The sequence below is a fragment of the Mustela erminea genome, chromosome 2 (genome assembly GCF_009829155.1).
Source record: "Mustela erminea isolate mMusErm1 chromosome 2, mMusErm1.Pri, whole genome shotgun sequence".
NCBI lineage: Eukaryota > Metazoa > Chordata > Mammalia > Carnivora > Mustelidae > Mustela > Mustela erminea.
In genome coordinates, this window is record NC_045615.1 from 87,429,200 (window position 1) to 87,445,605 (window position 16,406).

Sequence of the window (16,406 nt, forward strand, 5' to 3'; positions counted from 1 at the left end):
TACCATATATTTTGTACATTTTATATATTGATGTTTGCTATAAATGCGGCCATATCTTATTACAAAGCTTTTCTGTTCATGTTTTATATTTTTCAAAACCTACATTATATGCTACATGCCTCATCTCTCAACAGATACATTCTTACATTTTTAAAATGATGCCCTATGCTATAGAGATTAATTTATTTGGGAGAAAAATAAATATATTTCACTATATAATATTTTGTTGTATGAAAGTTTACAGTATTGTTTAGTAGGAAATGGGAGTATATACACCTGTCCAGCACTGAAACTGAGATATCTACCTTTAAAGATTCATGTGTGTTTGTCAATAAAAGAATTCTATTTCAGTAAGGTTATTGAAAATAGAGTGTAAATATTTAAGTCTTTACTTATTGATTTAGTACTGACTTTACAAAGAAAAAACAATTCTCTTTTCATTACCAATAAGTTAAACATATATATGAGTTCACTATATTTTCTTCCAATTTTTTTAAATTAAATTACTATGCAGGCATATAATATATTTGTCTCATCTGCTAACACTATAACCCCCTTCACAGATGAGCTTTTAAAATACATTCTAATATGACCTTATTAAATGCAGTTTTTTGGTAAACATTATTTTCTTGAAAGAAAACATGCAAATAAGGGAATATATCAACTTCTTATTGGATGATTCAATTTCTTATTTCCTTTATATTCTTATTCTCATTTTTCACTCACTTCTCATACAATTTGAATGACTCTTATTTAAATTAACTTTCAATTTAAAAATACCTACTTAAAAATTATTTATGCTCACATTCTTTGGCCTTTCAGATTACTTATTTTCTTTTGGCCTTGGCTCCTTCCCCACCCAGATTCTGTCTTATTTTTGTCCTTCTTTCATGGTATACATTATATTAAAATAGATGTTGTTTTTTTCAAAATAGGTTGCCTCTAAATCTTCAAATTAATTTATATGTTATATATAATAAAATCTGTATATATGAATGAAATGCTCTTTGAGGCAAATTATATAAATAACTATGTGCCAGAGGACTCTTTCCCTTGAAATCTTTGGCTAAAAAGCAAGCATATTAAAAGGAAAATGGCGTGAAGGTATTGTGAATAATTTGGTCTAAGAGACCGCTAGCCTTAAAATATAATCTTTTTTTCACTAGTCAATTAAGGTTTGGCAAATCACTTGATTATTATGACATTCAATTTCCTTAATCTTAGAAATGTGAATTTAAGAAAATTATATCTCTATATAATTGTGTAGATCTATATTTATATTTATCTATCATCTATCTATCTATGCACATGTATATCTGAATAATTTTATTTTAACCTGCATATGGTATACATATGATATGTACAAAATATCCTTTTTTTCAGAAGATTGTGTTATTTATATATTTGAGAGAGAGAGGGTGGGGAGGAGCAGAGAGATCTTCTTGAATGGCTAAATAAAAGGACTGACCACACTAAGTCCTGATGAGGGTGTGGAAGTACTAGAACTTCATACATTGCTGGTGGGAATGAAAATGGTACAACCACTTTGGAAAAGAGTTTGGCAATCACTTAAAATTTAATCACTATGGGATCCAGTTATTCTACTTCTCTTATTTATAAAGAGAAAAGAAAGCATGTGCACACATCCACACACACAGCCTGGGATATAAGGCAAAACCATTTGCATTAAACATTCAGATAAGTCTTCACAGGCTATGTGGCAAGATTATTTAAGCTCTATTTCCTACACATGTTTCATATTTGCATCTGATGATTTCTTATATTTCCCCACTGATCACCTGTCCTGTGGCTTAATGTATGCATGAATCACATCATTAATGTTAGGCACACCAGTGATCAAGGGCAAAAATACCTAATTTCTCCCCAAACTACCTAAGAGCATGTGAAGGCAGCTATCTTTGACCCTTCTTACCCAACTGTAGTTCATTTTACTAGTGAGCACTCTACATTCTGTCCTTGAAAGAGTGACTTTAGTTGTAAAGTATGAGGAAATGATGAATTACTGCTGGTGTCTCCCCAACTTAACCATGTTTTAAAATGAGAACTCGATATGAAATAAAATTAGCATATTAATGTATTTAAGAAATATGATAGGTAAAGACTATAAAATGTAATCATAAATGTTCAAAGCAATGTAAACAATACAAATATTTAACATATTTGAAAAAAGTGAGAACTCTAATCACTGTACATTGTTTCATGCCACCTTCACTGAGAATATGGCAAAATTCACAGTGTAGATTTCTAAAGAATTCGTTTGCAGCTTATTTTGATTAATTACTAATAAAATACTTTGTTAAAAAACAAAAATCCCAAGACAAAAGTTAGATACTGAGACAACAGTCAAAACCGAGGGAATGCCTGACACACTAAAATACACAGGACTCTTTCAATATGTTTCATATCCTGATCATATTTTCATTTTCAAAGTGTTTTGCGTTCTCAAATCAGAATTGCATCCTCAAACCTCAAGATTATAGCGTTTGTACTCCTTGTCAATTCCAACTACTGCATAAATAAAGAAAATACATTGTGAGATTTTTGAGGACAATAAACAGTGATTAAAAATTGTATCTCAATTATCTATATTTTCTTCTTATTTCCCCTTTCTTCTGCCTTCCCTTATGTAAGAATCTAAGGTTGCCTGAGTAAAAATAAATTACCATAACTTAGTATGTTCAAATTCATTTTTTTTTTCTTCTACAGTTAGGATAGTAGTAGGGTCTTCAAGTTAATTTAGATCACACACACAAAGTAATAGTTTTATTAAATGTATATTAAAGTACTTAATACTAATATTTTTAAATGAATAGTTAGAACCGCTAATAATTTGAAGCACATTTATAAACCCTAATAATCTGAAAACTTAGTTAGCAGCAAAAGAATAATTGTGGCAAAGGCATTAACCTTAATTTTGAATTCTGGTAAAATAGAAGGGGCCTGGACTTTTGGAAAACAAAGACATAACTCAGTACAATGATTTTTTATTAATAAATGTTAGAGAGTAAGGAATGTTCTAGAGATTACCTTTGATTTGGGTAAATGGAATAAAAAGACATAATTGGTGTGAGAATTGAACATGATAATTTATGGGAAAATATTTTTTGAAAGGGATTGTATGAGTGTAAAGTATCATTAATAATCATCACATGGTTGGTGGTCCTTCATGCAATTAATGATTAGATGCACTCTAAAGACAATGTAAGTGTTCACTGATATCATTCCTTTATTCAGTTCATGCAAATACTAGTTTGTTATTTAAAATTATAAACCTCTACATGCAAACTTTCTAATAAAATATCCCAACATATATACATACACACATATATACATTTTATATATATATATAATGTAATTTGTTAAGTTCAAAACACCCCCTTAATTATTCTCTCATAAAGTAGATTTTACTTCTGTCTTCAAGCAAATATTGCTTACTTTCTTTCTGTTTGATAAATTATCAAGGCCACATTTATAATACTTGAAAGGCTTTTCTCAAACAATTGTCGTTCCTTATTATCTGTTTTTATTATCTTTTCCCTTTCACCTTTCTTATCTTTTTTCCCCTAATATTTTCTGAAACTTACTTCTGTATTCTGTTTTGGTTATTCTATGAATTTTATATTTTATCTCTTTTATGACCCTTATTTACCCTTGACTTCTTTTTCCATCTTCTCTTCCAACAAACTGAAATAGCATTTTTATTGCATATACCTTTGGCAGTACTTTACTAAAGTTTATTGAATATGACACTAGACAGATCTCTTCACCTTTTACAATTAACAAATAAAATAATTTTGAGTAATTACTAGTGATGTAATAAAACACTGTAAGTATAAAATATTAAATATTAGAAATTATAGAATACAAAAAAATTTTATTCTGGACTTTTGTTTATATCAAATTATGAATCAGGTTAAGAAGTAATATCCTCATATTTACAGATTCTTCTAACTGACCACGTACCATTATTTCCATTTTCTTCAAGGAATTAACAAAGACCTACCTAAAAATAATCTTTATTAATCTCTATAGAAATACATTTTCTTTTCTTTTTACCTTTTATTCACAAACTATATACTCTCCCACAAAATAAACAAACTTTAAAATGTGTGCATATAAATTATAAAACTTATAAAAGATACAAAAGAGACAATAAATTAAAAGCCCAACTATTTTATATTGACAATATAGATTGGTTCACTGTTTACTTTAATCCCTTTTTTTTTTTTAGATTTTATTTATTTATTTATTTGTCAGAAAGAGAGAGGAGTGAGAGTGAGCACAGGCAGACAGAGTGGCAGGTAGAGGCAGAGGGAGAAGCAGGCTCCCTGCCAAGCAAGGAGCCCGATGTGGGACCAGGACGCTGGGATCATGACCTGAGCTGCTTAACCAACTGAGCCACCCAGGCGTCCCTTTTAATCCCATTTAAACATAACCTGTAGTACAAGAAGAAGGAGAGCATGCAGGGTAAAACTGCATTTCTTAGCCCTTTTCCTAATTAAGATTTTAGGTGGGATTTAGATTCAGTCATCAGAATTTTTTTCTTTTAAGTTTTTACTTTTTTTCTTTTTAAGATTTTATTTATTTATTTATTTGAGAGAGAGAGAGAGAGAGAGAGAACACAAGAAGGCAGAGTGGCAGGCAGAGGGAAAGAGAGAAGCAGGCTCCCTGCAGAGCAAGAAGCCCAACATGGGACTTGATTCCAGGACCCTGGGATTATGACCTGAGCTGGAAAGCAGCCACTTAACCTACTGAGCCACCCATGCATCCCCAGCAATGAGATTTTGAGGAAGGATTACATTCCAAGTATCCTGGAATTATCTATTTTGAAGATGCTGATTATGGAAGACAAATGTTTGATTTTGGATCCAGCAGCGATTGTACTGATGTCTTGATCCTAGAGATTGCCTCAAATTTGGCAGTTTCCTCTCCTTGGCAGAGGAGAATTGGTTTTATAAATAGCACCTCATAGTTTTGCAACTTCCTGAGTCAGCAGAGAGGACTCTTGGCAGTCCTCTTCTGCAGTGTGGACTGGTAGTTGTTCTAGAGGTTCCACCATCATAGTGATTTTGTAAGGTAGTTACAGTTTTAAGTAGCTGAGATAGTACTGTTGCTAACAACTAAAAACATTCTGTAATTGAATAATTGATATCAATAATAGCTGTCAGCCACAGATTCTCAAGAAAATGTGAAGATGGGATTTGCTGTTAGGTTTGCAGGTATTAAAGTGAGGGAAAAGTTAGTCCACTAAACCCTCTGTTTAGTTACTTAGAATATCATTGATGGGTACCAACCATTAAGTCCTACAAGGTGTTGAAAGCAAGATTTGGGACCAAATCTTTGCTGCAAAAAAAAATATATTATTATTATTATTAGTGGTTGTACAAGGAATAAAATACTATGGGAAGTCTGGATTCTTCAATCAGGAAAATCATTTAAGAGAAAAAAAAAAAACAATGAAATATACCAGTTTTTAATTCTTTATCTCCAAGCAAAAAACAGAAGGTGTGAGGGCTTTTATGACTAACATGAAAGAATTTTTTTATCTCTTCTAACAATAGTATTGCTGTACCTGAAAATCAAATTCCAAGTCTCATTCTGTAGGCTGTTGAATTATGATGTAGATTTCACTTACCAGGTATCATCAGTGAAAGTCAGAAAAGGTATGGAAATAGATGGATCCCAATATCATAATAATGTCATTGAGGAAATGTAGATGACTCAGAATACTTTGAAATACACAACCCCCACCAAGGTTCTCCTGCTGGAATAAGCCAACCTTCCTCTCCAGCTGATGAACCATCCAAGATACTGGTTTGCAAGAGCCAGTCAGCCCTTCCTATGTCACTGTTCATTTGTTCCAGATTTAAATTAGAGGCCAGAAATCAAAATAGTATAAAGGGGTAATTATTAAGTTGTACCTTGAATGAAAGGCTTACTTACCACCAAGATGCAAGATTTCATCTATTAGGGGAATAAAGAGAAGAACGTATGTGCGAATGGATTCTGAGGTTTCTAGACCAGGGAATGACAATTTTAGAGCAGACCAATTTCACTGACATGAATGCATATACTAAACATATTAAAATGGTATCTTGATTTTCAGAGAGCGGTTCTAATGATCAAAGCAGTAGATGAAAAACAAACTCAGTGCTGATTTCAGATAAGGGAGATTAAATTTCCAAAAATTCCTTAATATAAACTGACTACTACCGTCAGTCCCATTTCAAGGCAGCCCTAAATGACAAGTGAGTAAGGGACTTCAGAGAGTATATTTGGGGTCCTCATTACTAAGAAAGAAAGATTACAATTGGAGGTTTAGATCTATGGCGATTTCTGGATGTTGGTTAATTGTCTTCATGAATTATCAGATATTTGCATAAATCAATAATAGAAAATGTAGGTAGATATATTCAGAAGAACTTCACAAAAATGCATCCAGGCTATGAAAATGTTTGCTTCCATATGAATGCTTAATATTTTTGTTTCATATTTTGAAGAACATCTCAATAATCAGGTTAACAGTATGATTCTTTGACAGAAATCATATTTCTCCAGGCATCTCAATGCCTGATCAAATGGCTCATGCAATTTTCTGTAGTGACAGGAATAGAGATTATGCACTGAATCAACATTCTGATGATTTTTCTCTTTCATTGGTGATCAGTTTATTACTACTGCTACGTGTCTAATCTGCTGGCTCTGACAAATGATAAATTCCCCAAATGACATATTTCAAGGAGACTAGACTGTCATTGAGTGCCAAGTCAAGTGTATTGGTCCCTTTCTACCAAGGTGGCTGCAGTAATTTTCCCTTGTTCTTTACTTAATTATTAGTCTTCCTCACCAACACAATTCTCCTGGAAATGACAAATACAAACCTTATAAATACTGAACACACCACCCTGATATTCCACACACAATACTGTCCCAAAGATGGGCTTTATTTAACATAGAAAATAAGCTTGTATTCACAGGATTCACTGTTCCATGTGCCACACAAACCTAGAAACAACTACCATTATGGAATGGTCGCAGAGCCACTTGAAAACTCTGTTACAGTGTCAGCACTCAAAAACGTCTTGCAAGTTAACAGTGCCATTCTGGGATATGCCATTTGTTCAAACTAACAGTTAATTTAGAATGATCTTTCTTTCGATGTCAATGTATATGATTCTCAAACCAAGGAAATGGGAGAGACAGCTTAGTTATTAGACCTGATGAGCTACTTGAATTTTCTTATTGTTTTCTATCTCTACTGCTTTGGACTTCCTTTATTTGGAGGTCTCAGCCCCCAAAAGAGACATAATTGTACGAGGGTGTAAAACAATTGTTATGTTGAAGTTGGCAGCAGTACAGTCATGTGACCATTTTGGAGTCCATGTGTTCATAACAAAACAGGAAGAGAAGGGGTTGGCCTGAGAAATGGATCCTGATAATCAAGGGAAAATGATATCGTTGCCAAGATGGAAATGGAGGTATATTTTTGGAATTCAATTATTTCTCAAAGTGCTTCTAACTGCTTCAATTATCAATGTCTCCTGATAGTAATGGAGAACACCAGCATAGGACGCATGCAGACCCACCGAGTGCTACAAGGGCAAAGATCTGACTCACCGTAAGTGTTGAAGAATCAGCTTAATAGGCTGGTTGCCGGCAGAGATAATGTGGTAATAGTGGAAGGAAATGAAAACTGGCATAGGTACTCGGGATTTTTTCTTTGCTCTTTTGTATATCTATGTATATTAAATAAGCTTTTCTTTTATTAGCTCCCCTGCACCCCTAGGGTTCTTTCTTTTTAATGAGGTGTGCTGGTGTTGTTTAAATAAGAATTTAGTGGAGAGGTTTTAAACTTACCACATGAAACTATGACTGAACCAGGAGAGAAATCACTTAAAGGTGAGATACAGTGACTTGTGAGATTTCTGGGTGCCTGTTTAATTTATAGATGATGTAACCACAATACATTATACTTGTTTATTTTTGTTGTTGTTCTTATCAGGAAACTTAAATATGGGGAAAGAGGATATATATGAAATTGAATAAATAAAGGAGTTGACTGTAAAGAAATCATGCGTTGGCTCCTTAATACGGATTCCCTAGCCCTTCCAGAATTCCTTTTCTTACAGAATGAATAAGTTTATAAACGACGTCTCCAAATGACCTTTACAGCTAGTATTTCAGATGTTATTGATCCTTTTCCAATGCTCTTCCATATATCCTTTCCTGTTGATATACATGGAAAAAAAGAAAGGATTTTTTAAGGATTATTTTGATGGCAGGGATCATATTCAGGACTGATGTTCTTAAGCTATTCCTGTTGTAGCTCTAGTCAGCTTTCTGATATTCTAATCTCCTGAGTATGGTAGAGGTTTTATGCAGTGACTTAGCTATGCAGTGTAGCCTGGAAAATTTTTATTTCTTTAATTCTAAACTTATAAATTCATTTGGACAGTAAAGAGCTGTCTCTGTAATTAATTATGGACTTCTTCCATTTCAACTGCTTTCAAAATTCAACACAATAATTCTTCGTTAAGACTGAAGGAAACCTAATATAACTATCACAGGTGTCAAAAGCCAGAAATAAAAAGTATTTATCATAGCCTAAAGGCAACTCTACTGAAATGAGTAGAAGCATTAGTCTAGCTCTCATGGGAGTATATTCATGTCCTCTTGTGTGAAGCATGTGAAGGATTGCAATTGCTCTAAGCTTTAGGAATACTTAGAAATAAAGCATACCATGGGACATTGTAGGTAGTAATAAAATAAATTATGTTAACTTCAGATTCAGAAATTATTCCAAAATTGAAAGCAACAAAGTAAAAATAAATTCTAGAGATATATGGTGGCAAGATACTGTGGATTTCCCTTATTCATTTGTACAGGTAGTAATAGAATAACTGTTTTTAGAACTATATTTAACACATACACAGATTCATTATTAGAAAATACAAAGGGCTTTCTATATTACTAAATTATGTAGCTTTTTAAGAGCTGCTGTCAGTAATTTTTCTGCTTTAAATGGGCCTCTAGGAGCACCTGGGTGGCTCAGTGGGTTAAGCCCTTGCCTTTGGCTCAGATCATGATATCAGGGTCCTGGGATTGAGCCCCACATCAGGCTCTCTGCTCAGCAGGGAGCCTGCTTCCCCCCGCCCCGCCTGCTGCTCTGCCTGCTCGTGCTCTCTATCAAATAAATAAATAAAATCTATTAAAAAATTAATAATAATAAATGGGCCTCTACTGGTTGCTGAGCAACTTCCTAAAGTGACTTGCCAGTGGTATATCATGTAGAACCTAGTGTGTTATGAAAATGCTATATGAAATTTTATCTCCATCTTATCCCTCACATCATTTCATGTAACCCTATTTTTCTTTCAAACCTCTACTCATATAGCCACCTCCAAAATTTTTCTTTCTCACTTCCTGAGGGCAATTCTGAGTCGGTGCATAATTTCTGAGCTCCTGCGATACCTTTTTTGCATATGCTTTATATATTTACTGTTGATGTGTAATAATTTTTGGTTGGTTTGTTGGTACCACTAAACTATCATGTCTAATGAGCATTTTTTTAAAGCTTTTAATCTCATTATCTGGTATGGTCTTCAGCACAGGACTGGTATTAATCAGTGTTTACTGATTTAGTGAGTGATGAATATTGACTGCATATATCTTCATCAGTGACTGATTGAACAAAGCAGCAAATAGTTGAGAACTATCGTTAGATTTTTGCACTCAAATCATCTATTTTGTGCATTATATTAAAGGTCAATTCATTTGTATTCTAAAGCTCCACCTTGTGAAATGTGACATCATATTATAGTTTAAGTTGCTTTAATCAGGTCAGCATATCACATAATAAACCTCGGTGGCATATGAGTTTGATTAGAAGAGGTAGAAGAAAGAAGGTAAAGATGAAAAATGACCTTGGAAGAAGGAAATTGTCATTCTGAAAATTGAGTTAGCAATGGAAGTTGAAATTTAGGAAAGCAATCCATGCACTTAATGTGCATGGCCAATTCAGAGGTAGTCTCCACAGGCGTTTTCTTGTAGTGCATCCAGGTTGCTCGAACAAAATTAGCACAGACTGGGGGCCATATAACCAAGAGACATTTATTTCTCACAGTTCTGGAGCCTGTAAGTCCATGATCAAGATATCTGCATGGTAGGGATGAGGGCCCTCTGTGGGTTACAGACTAGTCAGAGTATTTTTACATGGTGGAAGGGGGTTAAAAAGCTCTGGAGTACCTCTTATAAAATCACTAAGCCTATTCATGAGGGCTCAACCTTATGACAAAAACACCTTCTAAAGGTCCATCTCAGTGGGCATTAGGATTTCAATATATGAATTTTGGAGGGACAAAAATATTCAGATGAGAGCAGGGATTTATACTAGATTAATTTAAAACTACAGTTGAGTTATGGCAACAGAGAAGAAGTATTAAAAAAAAGAAAGAAAGAAAGAAAGAAAGGATTGCAGAGACCTCTTCAAAATCAGGTCAGGTATATTTCTCAAGGGAAGTTGTCCAAATATAGCAGGACCCAGTCAGAGATGGAAGTGTGACAAGTACTAGCCAGGTTTTAAGGAGAAATGTGCCCGCACAAAATAAATAAACTGCCAGTGGCCCATCCAAGTTGATGTACTGATTGCCATCTTTTCTTGATATCAAGTACTGATTAAACAATATAAGTAGATGATACACCTCTGATACTCTCTTTTTATTAACATGAAGAGTTAATTCCAGTTATCACTATATGTGTGTGATGAAGCTGTTAATCTACTCTCTGTCCTACCATGATAGGTTTAGAAATAAAAATGACTCTGATATTGCAAATGGACATGGTTAATACTTCAAGTAAAAAGAGATTATAGAATTGTTTAAAAAAACAGAAAAGAGACAAAAGCTTACAGAGTTGCTACTAGCTACAACTTCTGTCTGATCTGACAATTTTAAATTTTGGGTTGTGATATATACCAGATAACATTAAGTTGGAAGTACTTAAGTAACCATTTTTTTGTTTTGTTTTGTTTTGTTTTGCTTTTTAAAGATTTTATTTATTTATTTGACAGAGATCATAAGCAGGCAGAGAGGCAGCCAGAGAGAAAGAAGGGGAAGCAGGCTCCCTGCTGAGCAGAGAGCCCAATGCGGAGCTCAATCCCAGGACCCTGAGATCATGATCTGAGCCAAAGGCAGAGGCTTTAACCCACTGAGCCACCCAGGAGCCCCAACGTCTCCTTATTTGTTATTATCAAATATGTTGCTTGTGTATGAGTAACATTACTTTTTTTTTCACTTCTAAAATTTTATGATCATATTAATTATGTAACTGGATATTCTTTAAATTTTTATTTAATCATAGTAATAGCATGAAAATTCAGATTATGGTATTTTTTTCTTATAAAGATAGGATATAGATGGAAATAAATTAGTGAAATATAATTAGATAAAACCAGGATATAAGCTATAGTATCTGTCTCTAGATCATTTATTATAATATATACTGCCACCTGGACATAGAGGAGGGTATGTGATATGGTGAGTGCTGTGAAGTGTTTAAGCCTGATGATTCACAAACTTATACCTCTGGGGAAATAATACATTATATGTTAATAAAAATAGTTAATAATAAAAAAAGGAACTTAAAAACTTTGAACAAATTGGAATAAGGAATTTCATCATTGATTTCAACAAACATGGTTTACTATAGATTCCCTCTGAGAACCTGAATCAAATGCATTCCTAAAATAAAACAAATTTAATACACTTAGCCTAATATTTATTTTGATGAATAAGTAAGTAATTTCCTATAGCAATCTTGAAAAATGAGTACCAGATAAGGTTTCAATCCTATCAAGTATCAAGACCTATTTAACCAAAATTTACTTAAACTTAAAACGTTTATTTTGATCTTGAAATACCTAAACACTACCCATTATTTCTTGCATTGTAACTGACAGAGACTTAGAGAATTAAAAGAATAAACATTTGCCATTGTTCATGAGTCTATAGGTCAAATGGGTGGTTCTATACAGTCTCAGATAATCTGCACTGAGGTCACTAATGTTTTGATGGGTCAGCTCTCTATGTCTATGCTAGGAGAACTTCATTCATATGCATAATGGTTGGCTGTTTCTTTGGCTGTATTAGCTGGTATAGGCTGAGCTATCAGCATTGTCTGATAATCCAGCGAACTAGTATTGGTTTATTCTAATCTGGCCACAGGTCTGAGAGAGTAAGTAGAAGCCCAAAAGACTTTTTGGACCTAGGCTGCAAATTGGCACACCAAATGCTCTCTTCCATTCTATTTTCCAAAACAAGTCACAAGGCCAACCTAAATTTAAGAGGAGGAAAATAGACTCCACCCCCATAACAGCTGCAGCTGCAAAGTGACATTGCAAAAGTCTTGTATATACAGCACTGATGAATTGAGGCCACTTTTGAGCAATTGATTATAAAGAATAAAAAGAAAATACATAGCTTGGAAATAGAGCCAAATTTATCAAAGATATTAAACCATAATGAAAGATGCAATAAAGTAGTATTGGAAAAATTAAAAATATGTTATTACAATATTAAAATTTGGAAAATAATTTTGTACAAATATATTACATATAGTATATATATTTAAACATGTCTATATTTATTTCTTCATGTCATAATGACATGACTCACAATATTTTAAATTTTAAGGTGTGAAATATTTATTTAAAACGCACAAAACATTTATTCCATCTTTAAACAACATTGAAAAGAAGAAAATCCAGGCCTAAATCAGTTTGAGCCTCAACAAACCTACTCATCTCAAAATGTGGAGATATTAACAAAGCTTTCAAAGTTTGAAAATAATTTTACAACAGACACAAAATAATTAACTAAGTCTTAATTACAAATTTAATATCCAATTATTTTTGAAAGAGGACGTTACTCTCTCAGGTTGATAATTTTGGTTTGATGTCAAAAAGCTCTTTATAACATATAATTCCATATTCTTCAAGATTTCTCTTTCATTTTAGAAAATTTACACATTTTTTAAACTCTTCATGCTACTCATGGTAACAATTGTTTTTACTTAGAAAACACTGACCATTCAAAGAGTACTACATACAACAGAATTAAAATAGGAAGGCCTATGGGAATTTTGAGTAAAACTTGCACAATGAGATAAAAATATAAAAGGATTGTGACCAATATATTTCCTATTATTCACAGGATATTAATTTAGAATATAAAATAATGTAGTTGAGTTTGAATTGAGCAATTAATTTGTGCTAGGTATTTTACTAACATGATTACATCTAATTATTGTAACAACATTTTGAATACCATTTTTTAGTAAGATTTTATTTTAGAGCAGTTTTATGTTCAAAGCAAAATGAAGGCCCTGAGATTTTTTATTTACCCTCTGCCCCCACACATGCCTAGGGTCCCCCATTATCAACATTCCCCATTGCAGTGGTTCATTTGTTACAACTATTGAACCTATTACACATCATTATTACCCAAAGTCCACAGTTTACATTAGGATTCACCCTTGGTCTTATATACACTATGGGTTTTGACAAATGTATGATGACATTTATCTACCATTAGTATCATACAGATTTGATTTCACTACCCTAAAAATCCTCTGTGCCACAATTATTCATCTCTCCTCTCCCAACTCCTGACAATCACTGGTCTTTTTAGTCTTTCCACAGTTTTGCCTCTTCCAGAATGTCATAGAGTTGGAATTACATTATGTAACCTTTTCAGATTGGTTTCTTTCACTGAATATCATGCATGTAAGGTCCTTCCATGTCTTTTTCATGGCTTGATAGTTCATTTCTTTTTAGTGCTGAGTAGGATTTCATTGCATGGATGTACCAGGTTTATCCATTCACCCTTTGGTTTGGGTAATTATGAAAAAGTTGATATAAACACTCATGTACAGGATGGTTTCTCTCTCTCTCTCTCTCTCTCTCTCTCTCTTTTTGATACAGGTTTTAATTCATTTGGATAAATGCCAAGGAATATGATTGCTGGTCCAAAACAGAGCATGTTTAATTTTATAAGCAGCAGCCAGACTGCCTTCTAAGATGGTTGTACCATTTTGCATTCTTAGCAGTATTGAAAGAGAGATCTTGTTTCTCCACATATTCACCTGCACGTGGTTTTGTCAGAGCTTTGGATTAGACAGTTCCAATAGGTGTGTAGTGGTATCTTTTTTTTTTTTTTAAAGATTTTATTTATTTGTTTGACAGACAGAGATCACAAGCAGGCAGAGAGGCAGGCAGAGAGAGAGGGGAGGAAGCAGGCTCCCTGCGGAGCAGAGAGCCCGATGCGGGGCTCGATCCCAGGACCCCGGGATCATGACCTGAGCCGAAGGCAGAGGCTTTAACCCACTGAGCCATCCAGGCGCCCCTGTGTAGTGGTATCTTACTGTTGTTTTAATTTGCATCCCACTGGTGACATTAGATGCAAGACATCTTTTTGTATGGTTATTTGCCATTCATATATCTTCTTTAGTTATCATTACCATTTGAAAATAAAGGATATGAGAAACAAAGACTTAAATAGCTGACTACTAACTCAGCAGGAAAGAGTCCGGACTTAAATCCTAGATAAATCATCTGATTTCAAAGCTCATGCTATTTCTTCTATAGTATAATGTCCTTTCATCCATCTCAACAGTAATATTCCACTATTTAGAGATAATATATATTTGAAAGTCCTTTTCTGAGTTCTATTAAAGTAATTAAATGGTTCCTTTTAGTAGTTTTTCTAAGAATACTATATAAAATATACTTTCTTGTTTGATGCTTTTTCATAATGCAAACATTGGTGGTAACACTTTAGCTCCTTCTAATATGACATTCACCTGGAAATCTCTTTGCCTCCCTAATTACAGGGATAATATCCCTAAACAACAGCAAATACTTTGGCTTTAATAACTTAGGATCATAGGAAATATCATACATTCAACCAACATTCAGTTATTTAATAAGTCTTAATGAGGCATTCACTGTTCATGCTTTCTTAATATACAGAGGAGGTAATAAAATCAAATATGGTAGTTAAAGTGTGAAAAAAATTAAGCAATGCTGCAAATAAATGTTAATTGACTTCAAGAAAATAAAGGCAGGGGCACTTGGGTGGGTTAATCCTCTGCCTTCATCTCAGGTCATGATCTCAAGGTTCTGGGATCGAGCCCCACATTGGGCTCTCTGCTCCGAGGGAGGTCTCCTTCTCCCTCTATCTCTGCCTGACTCTCTGCCTACTTGTGATCTCTCTCTATCTGTCAAATAAATAAATGAAATCTTTAAAAAAAGAAAAATAAGGAAAAATAAAGGCAACTATGAACTGACATATTCCTTTTATTCAAATAATAGTTAAAATTTTGAATATGAAGTAAATCCAAAAGAGGTTAAAATTACCAAAGGCAGAATGAATAAATTAGTATTGTTAGTGTTGCTTGTTTGTTTTTAAAATGCAACCTAGGTAATAATAAAAAGAAAAAAGCCGAGGCAAGGCAATAAAAGGCATTAGAACTTCATTATTGTGTCTGATTGTGGGGAGAAACAAAGATGTAGGTTGAGGTCACAGTGTCTTCTTGTGTTGTGATAAGCTTTGGTCAAATTTATTACAGAAAACCAAGCTATATAACTATGTGTATTGAAGTGGAAGATTAAGAATAACCCCTAGATGCACATGGGAATCTCCTATGCTCAAATAAGTAGATTAACAAAAGATTTTTAAAGATTTTCTATGTATGGAGTCAACACTCATATTCACAGATCCTGCCAAACCTGAAAAATCAGGGTCAACTCAATTGTATTTTTTATCTTACATCTCAATCAAGCTTTCTGTTTCAAAAAAATTGTAAAAAAAAAAAAAATTGTAAAAGTTACCCATGTTTTTCTAAGGGGATAAGGCGCAAATTATAAAATTGTATAAACGCAGGGGCTGGAACTATCTCTGCTTGCTCTGCTATACCTTTTCTTCTCTGAGATTATTTGCTTTCAAAGAGGTTACATTCTTCTCTGTTCCTCTATTCCATAAATTTAAATTCTGGTGAAAACTATCTAAAATAAGAAACCTATAGTTAATCCAATCAACTAAGGAGAAGGTGAAACTGCTTAGTTGTGAATGTTGCATGAAGAAGCCCTTTACTACCAAACATTTAAGTTACAAAATTGCCATTTTCAGTTAAAAAGGAAAACGCTATTTTGATCTCTATCTGCCTGAGTCCTATTTCTGCTTCTTGACAGTTTAGAACTCAGAGAAGATGGATACTATTTATTGTGCTCCTTCCAAATCTACAGATCAAACATGCAAATTATTCACTATCTACTTTGGGTTGTTAGAGATGGAAATTTCTACATAGCCAGAATGTTAGGGAGTACCTAG